Here is an 11151-nt window from a genome sequence, read left to right as displayed (position 1 = left end):
CATCTATTAAAGAAAATTCTTATTGATGATATGATTCAAGTTGTGTATATGACTACACATTAAGTAGAGTTTTATACATAAAACTTCCTATCCTCTACCCTGTTTTCCTGGTTTTGTGCTCACCCTTCTATGGTACCTCTGGGTCATTTTTATGCTCCTATCTATCTGTTGAGATGATGACGAGGCTATAAAATTTTTTGCAACTCATAAAGCCACTGAAACCTCAGAGCCTGAAGGAAAGGACCAGCATGGGTGCAGTTTTTGTGTGTGTATATTTGTTTATAACACTGTTCTGTTTTGATTCTTAACCACATGTCTGATAGGAGTAGTGGAACAGTTACTCCCTTATCCTACAGGAAACAGCATTTGAAACACAACAGTGACAGCCCATAGTGAAAAGTCCAATGTTTATTGGGATACTTTTTGTCATGGGAGGCCCAGAAAACATGAAGATACAGCGCAAACATTTTGTCATCCCAAATAGACTTAAAGGTTTATTACACAGATGCCTGCTATTAGTTGGGAATCTAAGGGCCAGGCGGTCATTCTGGTCCTAAATAGGACTCTCCTATATCTTTTCTTTTATTGTTTCTTGTTTACTCCTTCAAGACAGATCTTGCATTTGATTTGCATATTGCTAGAAAACTGTTGACTGGGAAAACAGCAATCAAAAGACAGAATCCATCTTATGCAATTACTTCACTCCTGTCAGAAATTAAGTATTTTCAGAGCACTTAGGACTGTATCCTGAAAGAATTAGCTAATCAGTAAGTTTCCTTACCAATACAGAAAAGCAACAATTCCTTCTATTTTTTTTTTCAGTTAATTTATGGTCTCAGAATATTTCCTTGATGTCTGAGAAGTGTTTTCATAATACAGATACTACTACTTAATGAATTATTTCTCATCAAGAAGAATTCAAAATAAAAAAATCCAACTGGTTGTCAAAGAAACAGTTGAGTAACATTTGTATGGAAATCAAATCTCCAGAACAACTTTCAAATAACGAGAATAATTTTTCATAATCTTCTTATTGCAGACATAGCTTGCATATAAACACCAACACACTCATCAAAAAAACAACTGTCAGTGTTTCTCACAGATGAGAACGCGTGTTCAGGAAGTCAAGCCAAAAGACTGTTGAACGTTCTCATAAATAGCTCTGCAGGTTGTCATTGGGTCACATCTAAAGATGAATATTAGTTATTACAAACTAACCTGGCTAACGTGGCTACAGAACAATGATAGTGTGGGCTGATGGAATAAAAAAAGTTCCATTCATCGTAGAAATACACAAATAAGGAATTTCAGTGCAGTGTCTGTAGCCACAGGAAAGGATTCTTAAACAGGAGTTCAGTTTCAGCCTCATCAGTTGCTTTATTTTTTACTTTCCTGCTTCAGCATCACAACCTTTGGGCAGTGTTCCACAATACTGAGAACAACAGTTCAGCATCTGTCTGTGACATTCTTTGTTTCAGTTCTTCCTTCTATTTCAGAAGAAGAAAATGTTCAAGGAGAACACTGATAATGCATTCAAAGTATGTTTGGATACAGCTGGGTGTACATAATTTTAGGCAGCTATGAAAATTAAGTTTGCATTCAGTAAAGGGTAAGTAACAGCCATAGGGAGTGACTAAGGCATTTGAAAATCATATGTATTACATTTGTTTTATCAACACCAAATAATAAACTGAGCTATACTGAACTATTGGACTTGCATTTCTCCTGTTATCTTACTTTCCATTTCATTCAACCCTAATGCTTTGTAGCTGGTGGAGATGTCAACATAAAATTTTAGAGTGGACTTTGCATGTATGTCTCTGTGTGTGTGCATGCATGCTCCGTGGAGGTGGGAGAGAACAATATCTTATAAACTAAAGCAGTAAGCTTACTTGTTGTTACCAATAACACAAGAATTGCTAGCTGCTATATGTAGAAAAAATACAAAAGAACAGCTGCTACCTTGTAAATCATCCTGTAGTGGGGCTCCCTTTTCTCTCAGCCTGATTTCCTACATGCTTGTCTGCCAGCTTGAGCAGAGGCAAAGTGACCACCACTGTGGCAGCTCTGCTCTTCCCGCACCAGGGTATGCTTCCTGATCTGATGTGTCGCAGTGCTGGGCTCGGTGCTAGCAGAAGCACCGTGCATGCTTAGCACAAGAGGGAAACGACTCTGAAAGGTTTTGCTGGTGTTTACGAAGTGCTGGTGGGCATGGTTGCCTTTCCGAGGCAACAGAGAGCACAATTGCTAATACCAGGGATCAAGGTATTAAGGAATTTCAACTGAGTTGTGATAGCAGATCATGTGAAGTTTTTTTTCTTCTTTTCAAGGCTTGCTGCAAGAGAAAGTGAATCTAATTGGCAGAATTTCATTATTTTTCAGACATGGAAATTTAGAACTTTCTAAGTTTGCTGCTTCTAAAAAGAAGTATTTTTACTCTTGGAGATGAACTGAAATAGAATGTAAGTAACTTGTACTAAAATAACACCATTCCTTTTGTTGAAATGTGCTGTCTCACATTTATGTCAGCATATCTTGCGGGTAAAGCACATTTGAATTGGGTGGTATTTGAACAGGACATCTGAATGAAAAATTTTCAAGTGTTATCAGTGAATTTTATCCAGTCATGAGAGTCAATACTAGTCCAATTTTATTATGGAAGAATGGAGGACACTGTGGTCTTATTCAAACAAAATGTATCATCAGGGCACCACTATTTGTCTTTTTTTAAAGGACACACCATGAAAGAATAGGTAAGTTATGTCCAAAGTCAAGCCTGAGTTATTATATTCTCCCTGCCTAAAGGTCCCTCCTCTGTTTTAGAGCTAACCTAGTATATTTTTCCTTTCATGCAGTAAAAATTTGTTTAACATCGATATGCGTTACTACTCTGTTGCAACAGGAATTACACTCCTGGGATGGCTATCCTTCAGTAATAAATGACAGAGGTAGCACAAATCGTTCCTTTAACCAGCCATCAAATACGTATATGCTTTTACTTGCAAGTAGTGTAGGATAAATTCCCCCTACTCAAATCCACACCATGAATATGATTTCTTTCTGGAAAAAAAGAGTGATACTTAATCAGAATCAAAAGGAATAGAATGCAGTTGGCCCCCTTGGTCACTTTGAAAGTTGTAATTGGCAACCCTAATTCTTCACAAACCATGTATCAAGCACACGAAAACCTGAGAAAAGCATTAAACAAAAATGTCATTTCAAATCATAATAAAAATAGAGTACTTTCATTTGCCTTCCATTTCCAGGTCTTTAAGATGCAATCATATTTGTATTTTCAATCCTTCCTTAAAACCCAAATGACATTTACTTTTTCTTTTCCAGTGAAGAGTGTGTATTGGGTTTGTGTGGCAAAGTTTTGGTGGAGGGGGGGCTACAGGGGTGGCTTCTGCAAGAAGCTGCTAGAAGCTTTCCCCATGTCCCACAGAGCCAATGCCAGCTGGCTCCAAGACGGACCTACTGCTGGCCAAGGCCGAGCCTATCAGTGATGGTGATAGCACCTCTGGGATAACATAGTTAAGATGGGGAACAACAGCAAGCAAAGGAGGAGTGAGAATATGTGAGAGCAATAACTCTGCAGACACCAAGGTCAGTGAAGAAGGAGGGGAGGAGGTGCTCCAGGCACCAGACCAAAGATTCCCCTGCAGCCCTTGCTGAACACCATGGTGAGGCAGCTGTCCCCCTGCAGCCCATGGACCATGGAACAGATATCCACCTGCAGCCCATGGAGGCTAATGGTGGAGCAGATATTCACCTGCAGCCTGCGGAGGATCCCACACTGGAGCAGGTGGATGTGCCCTGAACAAAGTCATGATCCCGTGGGAAACCTGCACTGGAGCAGGTTCCCAGCAGCACCTGTGGACACATGGAGAGAGGAGCCCACGCTGGAGCAGGTTTGCTGGCAGGACTTGTGACCCCGTGGGAGTCCCACACTGGAGCAGTCTGTTCCTGAAGGACTGCACCCCATGGAAGAGACCCACGCTGGAGCAGTTCATGAAGAACTTCAGCCCATGAGAAGGACTCATGTTGGAGAAATTCACGGTGGACTGTCTCCTGTGAGAGGGACCCCACGCTGGAGCAGGGGAAGACTGTGAGGAGTCCTCCTTCTGTGGAGGAAGCAGAGACAACGTGTGATGGACTGACCGCAACCTCCGTTCCCCATCCCCTGCGCCACTCGGGAAGGAGGCAGAGAAATTGGGAGTGAAGTTGACCCTGGGAAGAAAGGATGGGTGGGGGGAATGTGTTTTAAGGTTTGGGCTTTATTTCTCATTACCCTACTCTGACTTCTAATTGGCAATAAATGAAATTAATTTTCCCCAAGTCAAGTCTGTTTTGCCCATGACGGTAGTTGCTGAGTGATCTCCCTGTCCTTATCTTGACCCATGAGCCTTTCATCGTACTTCCTCTCCCCTGTCCATCTGAGGAGGGGAGTGATAGAGCAGCTTTGGTAAGTACCTGGCATCCAGCCAGGGTCAACACACCCCAGAGTGATATTCTCCTGTAACTGTAGGTGAAAAAACACCAAATATCATAATCATGCTGAAATTAGATCTATACTAAGATACACATCATTCTTTTCATCTACTATTTGCAAATAATCCTAGGGAGGATGAGGCAGTGTGAGGAAACCACAGTGAATGAACTGTGTGCATATCATCTTTACTGAGAATTTTATTGCTATTCGGTAATGAGGAAATTTTTATTCCTAAAATACAATTAAAATAATAATAGTCACCTAAGAATTAGGTATATTAAAATATTTATACATAAAAAATAAACTCAGATGTTATTCTTCCAACTATTTCTGGCTTTTTTCCCCTTAGATAATTTCTAATCCTGTTTTTTTCCACCCTGAATATTTGTAATATTAAAATAGATAGTAATGATTGTGCAAAAAAAATCACTCATTTTGATTATGGATCCTATAGATCCTATAAGGCCTGCGGGGCATTCTGAGCACATGCCAATTGGAAGACCTCGAAGAAAGGCTTAAGTTCAGCTAGCTCATACATTGCTTCTAGCACATACATGCACCTGGATGAGCAAAATGCTGATAAAACTCTCCTTTTGTACAGGTCTGTACAACCTATTGTACAAAGCAAGAGCAGCAGCTGGTGAAATTCCCTTTCAGGAAGTATTTATAGCTATTCAGACCCAGAGATTTGACTGTGGAAGCATGAGGATACCTCAAGACTCCACATAGGGACAGCCCTTAGTAGCAGCCAGCAGAGAAGACATATGTGCCAGTGCGCCAGTATAATAAGGCAATCTGGTGTATTTGGTTTAATAAGATCATTCAGGATTTTACAGCAGCATACAACTCTTGACAAATTTAATCTGTACTCCCCTTACATCACAGTCCCAGGACTATGAATTATTTCTAAAAGTTTCAGTATTTTAGAGCTATCAATTCGGATTTGTATTCACTTATCACTGCCTTTACATTGTCTCCCAATTAGTGCTTTGAAAATTAAAACCAAAAAACCCCGATAATATACAGTAATTTCAAATATGCATAACAATTGTTGGCTAAACTTTTGCAGCCCTAAAAAGTACACATTTTCATACACATATAAAAGAAACAAGGCTTGAAAAATATAGGAGCATGTTAGAACTGAAGCAACAATTCAAAACAAAATAAAACAAAAACACACTCATAATGCCTTCTTGAATAAAAACGATAATTTTACTCAGTTTGTTTTTGACAAAGCTTAATTCTGCTGGAGGGACAGTCTAACATGTTTAAGATGTGCAATTTTTGGTTGATTCTTGAGAACTGAGATGCAACTACCTGTACTTATGACACCAGCATGATTTTTTTCTAGCCCTAAGCAAACTCTCAGATACTTTCCCTAGCCTTGTTTTCCTTTATGAGAAGCGCTAGCCACTATTTTTATCCACTCAGATTCCCATGGATAATTGTGTCCTGTGCGTATTCTAGATGAGAAGCCTCCCAGTTCTTGCGTAGTACCTTTCCAGAAATAACAAGGGAGCAAGCCACATGCTAAGTAAATTGTTCTGGCATGTGGCCCGTAACTGCAGCCCCTCCAGTATAGAACTGCACATGAAATTCTTATATGACTCATGTGCAGTCATTCTTTCATCTGGGAAACGCATATCTACTCACACTATGCAGTAAGCATTGAACTCAATAATATTCTTGCACTGTAAGTCAACTTAATCAAGGCTGGAGACATCCAAAGTGTAGGATTGGAATAATTAATCTGCTGTTTATTTGGAAGTTCAAACTCTTCTAAACTATCCCAACAACTAGAAGTGGTTCTTAGACCTACCAATATTAAACTAAAGACCCCTTATTCTTTTGTTTTCTCTTTTTGGTAATATGCTCGCGCATTCCCCAACATACTTAAACCAAGCTGCTTGCACATCATTCCCCTACTCTTTTTTTAATAAAACATCAGTCTAAAAATATCCATTTAACTGTAACTATCTGCAAGATGTTACCATATAAATTATCCAACATTAACTCAAAAATTTACAATATTAATGAAAATTTAAAACTTCCTCATTATTAACCTAATATTGTAATTGTTGCAATCTTAGTTTTTCCTTACACATTATTAACAATATCTCTTCATGTCACACTGCAATATGTCATAAAATCACTTATGGTTTTTTTTTAATTTTTGGAATTCTTATGAAACTTCAATAATATGCAGGATTCTAAGCTGAATTCTGTGAAAACTGAGGCATGGGTTTGCCAAGTGTTTGTGTTTAAGTAGTGTTACTGCAAACTTTTGGCTTAGTGAAACACCACTGTGGTTACATGAAAGCACATGAATTTTTAAAAGCTTTCTGGAATCTATAAAGCCTGCATAAATTGAATATTCCTAAAGTAGAAAAGGGTGGAGACACCTTTGTGAGAGAAATTTTACTATCTGGACCTGAGAATTTTTTTGGTAAATGTACATTTAAGATTCAATTCCAATAAAATCATTATTTAATTTGCTTTCTATTTCCTGTTTTAATTCAAATATTTTTTTTAATTTCAATGTGTTTGGGCAATGTGTAATCATAAAACTTGTCATCCATATTTCCATCACAGTATGGCATATAGACTAGAGTGCAGAGGACAATAAAATGTATATGCAGTTTGGATTAGGATTTAATTTTTTTTTTTTTAATGTAATAAAAGATATGCTGTCATTTAAGATTATTTAAGTTATAGTAAAAAGCTTTGTGACAAATTACCTGTTTAGTTTAAAGTACAAGGTTAAAAATTCGCCGGCTTACAGTGCCTAAGAAAACTAGCTAAATTTAAATAATGAACATATGAATGACTTTGTTTTGAAGACTTATTGAACAAAAAAAATAAAATTCTTCAAAAAGTGTAAATAGCTCAGTTTTCATTTCCTACAAATGCATAGGTGCCGTAAAAATGAAAAGCGCTACTCAGAATTAATAATACAACTCTATTTCTAGTTATTTTGATTCCAGAAAGCACTTTTATCTAATGGATAGCAATTATATCGTGTATTATTTTTTCATTTCAGCCAGCAAATTTCAAAAGAGCACTGGAAAGTTCCCAGCCACCTAAATTGTTAAAGACCTGTTTTCAGAGGCCACAGAAAATGTTGCCAGTTGTCAGTCCGCCTGTAACTGTGTACATTTGCTTCAGGATCTGAGATACACATGATGATAGTAACGTTTGATGAGCCTGCCCCTCTGAAGGAAACCAGACTTTGATAAGATCTCATGGAAACATTTATTGCTGTATTTTCAGTCATAAGATGAAGCACACGAAGAAACCTCAGGAAGCACCGTAACAAAACACAGTAGGAAGGAATGCTCTCCAATTGTCATATCGTGAACCATCCCAGGCTTTTACATCAAAACAATGCTGAGGTAGCAGAATAGTGAATCAGACCCAACGGCCAAATTCAGTCACTATGTAGGTGATAACAGCTCTTTCTACCCCAGCAAAGAATGAAACTTTGGCCTTTAACTACGCTTCCCCACCACTGGCTGAGGCTATCTTCTCTTTTGCTCAGTGAATCACAAGGTAGTTACATACACCGCTATATATACATCCTGCCGGTATAAGTACGTATCCCACCACAACTGCAGAGCGTGGGAGTTGACAAACATATTTAGGATTTTAAAGGCTGTGCCAGAGGTTCTGTGAATGCCCAGGGGGTGGCTGGCCCTGGGGGTGTGCTAATCCTGTGTGCCCCGAGCAAGCACACAGGGTGTAGACCTCCACCCCTGGAAGTCTGTCACCACCTCTCCGGACGGTAATCGGTGCCTTAGTTATCTGGCTCCAACTCCTCCTGATACCGTAGCACTAACAAAATTCTTGTCTAACTAGGATCACTAAACAAATTGCTTTTTTGAAGCTAACAATAGAATCTGTAACTAAGACATGACAGTAGGGAACATAGGGTTAAAGATTAAGGACCTAAATTGAACATAAGACTGTCTTGTATTGAGTAACTGATCTGCTATAACTGGGAGTTGAACAATGTAGCCAAGTTTGGAATTCTTCGCAAGCAGATGGCTTTAGAATTTGCAATATGTGAGACTCTGTATCCTCGAGTAGAATAGATAAGGGAATCGTGCTAGAATAAGGTAGTTTTTGTGCAAGCAACCAAGCCAAAAACAAACTGAGCAAGTGCAAGAACTAAGTTCAACCAGCGGACATGGTGAGGAAGACTATCGACGACCACCAGAGGACCTTGGAAGACCACCAATGGATGTGAATGAGTATGTGTCAAGGATATTTACATATATTAATGGGTTCTAGGAAATAGTATGAATGTTAATAATTTCTCTGAAATCTAATTAATATGTATATTCTGATCATACATAACCTCTGAAGTTGAGTAACTCGTCGCGCACTCTAGGCAGAGTGATCCCCTGTGCGTCCGGCGCTGTAATAAAGAATGCTTGCTTTCTACAACTCCAAATTGAATCTTAGAGAGTTATCCTTTTGCTGACTTATGGTAACACTCCCACAACCCCAGCCAAAAGCACACAGTGAGCGCCGGCCCTGTGAGTGGCTTCAAGCCCTCAGAGAGCAGCGGGCGGATGCGAGCGGGCACACAGAGCCTTGCCCAGGTACAGGTCCAACAAAGGCCTCAGACTACTAACTAATAACTACCTTCCTGCACTCAGCTCTGCTTACACTCTCTCAGATTACTTGGGGAGCCCCTAAAAGCTCGAAGGTATTCAGGAGCACCAGATTACCTGAGCTGGATGCAATGGCTCAGCCTGCGCCGCCATGTCAGGCCTCCCGCCGCCAGGAGCCCCTGTCGCTATGGCAACCAGGAGCCCAGCAAAATGGCTGCCCTCAGGAGGCTTGGGCCCAGGGCTTCCTCCACAGCCAGCTGCCGGGTGACTGTCCTTTACCGGCGATTTAAGGCCCCTTGTCCAGATGAGTGGTTCCCCTACCCACCCAAACACCTGGGCTTTAGCTAGCAATGCCATGGCTCTGTACCAGGCTTTTGCCTTTTATCCTGACCAAGATGGCTGCAAAATGTTCCTGCGCAATGCCTGGTACACCCGCTGTTTGCATGGAGCAGAAGCATATCAGGATGTTAAAAATGAAGACCAAGGTTGTTTTACAGAGTGCTGGAGCAGGTGTGTACTACCCAAAAGCTGAAGTACAGTATGCATCCCCGAGCACTTGCTGAAGAGAAGCAGTAAGTAAGGAGCACAGCCCATAGAGAAGCGGATTTGAGTTTCATCAAGCCACAGACCAGGCAGTGGCTTATTTATAGCAATTTCCTGTGGGGTTTGGGGATCAGGAGGTGCTTGACAAGAATGTGGATCACAGAGAAGTGGGTAAGGTCAGTCTGTTATGGGAAAACAAACAAGAAGGCTAATTTCAATTAAAGTCCAGGATATTCTTTCAGGCAAAACATGGCAGGCCAGGCAGAGCACCTGCTCCTGCTGCAGCCCAGAGGCACTCTGATGAGCCAGCTGTGACTGACAGCACCTCAGCGAAAGCAGGAGCTGAGGCTAGGTTAGAAACAGAAATGTCACCGCCGGGAACCAGGCATAGATCTCTCAGCGCCAGCGAGTGACACCGCAGATGGCCCTTGTGTCCCCGGTGTACATCTGCTAACGTCAGCACCAAGGTGAGGGTGTCAGTATTTTATGCGGTTAGGAGAGCTTCCCTGCCAGATCGGAAGCTCTGCTTCCAGTCTGCTGGGTGAAATTTAGCCAGAGAGTGATGACACGCAAAAGGTGACTGGACACAAACTAGAGAGCTGTATTGGCAGAGTCCTCGACCTGCGTGAGGCAGGCAGTTCAGATGGCAAGGGAGCTGTAAGCCTTTAAATTTGTTCCCCTCAATTTAGCTATTTAGTTAGTGTGAGGGGAAAATGGTTGGTAGGAACTGTGGTGTGGGACATAGTTGCTCAAACATAAAGCAGATGTTTAATTTACCTGTGGTTAATCTGGATTATTTCTGCAGAAAAACATGCACTCGGCAGTCTTATTATTAGCCTTATGCCAACACTTAGAAATCTGGGGTGAAAAAGTTTTGAGGAAAAAAACCCCCCAAATTTATAAACAGATTATGTATTTTAAATATAATTTATAAACTAGGAAGAGAGATTGAGATGCTATCCAACAACTAGGAGAGCCTACTGTGTCACAGAATTTGTATAGATGCCTTGCAGTGGGAATGGCTCTGGGAGAATACCCTTAGTTGCTCCCACAAATCCTAGTCCTTGCTTCATTGTGTGTCAGCACCATTACTATTTGCATAAAGCTGTCATTGTATTTTTTGCAACCTCAGAACTATCGTTATAGTAAAATGAACCATCTGTAGAAATCACATAAGGATGTGTCTCTGCATTTAAGATGATGCCTAGAAGGTTCATGTTCACAGGCATTTGCAAAAACTTATGCATTCTCTTTTCCTATAAAAAAAGAAATTACCATTATATCAGGGAAGACTATATTGCTGTTCAAAATGTATAGCTGTGGATTACTGTAACAAGGTTATTTATAACATGCTGTGTAATGCACTATAGCTGAGGGACAAATAATTCAAAAATAATATCACAACAAGTTCAAAGCAAACAGGCTTGTTCTACAACAGGTACCTCCAGATTTGGGGCTGCATGCCAACTAAAATGTATTTTTAGATTTCCTAGTTTTTCT

This window comes from Charadrius vociferus, unplaced genomic scaffold, assembly GCF_000708025.1.
Source record: "Charadrius vociferus isolate BGI_N301 unplaced genomic scaffold, ASM70802v2 scaffold514, whole genome shotgun sequence".
In the NCBI taxonomy this organism is placed as follows: domain Eukaryota; kingdom Metazoa; phylum Chordata; class Aves; order Charadriiformes; family Charadriidae; genus Charadrius; species Charadrius vociferus.
Note: the sequence above shows the minus strand (reverse complement) of the source record.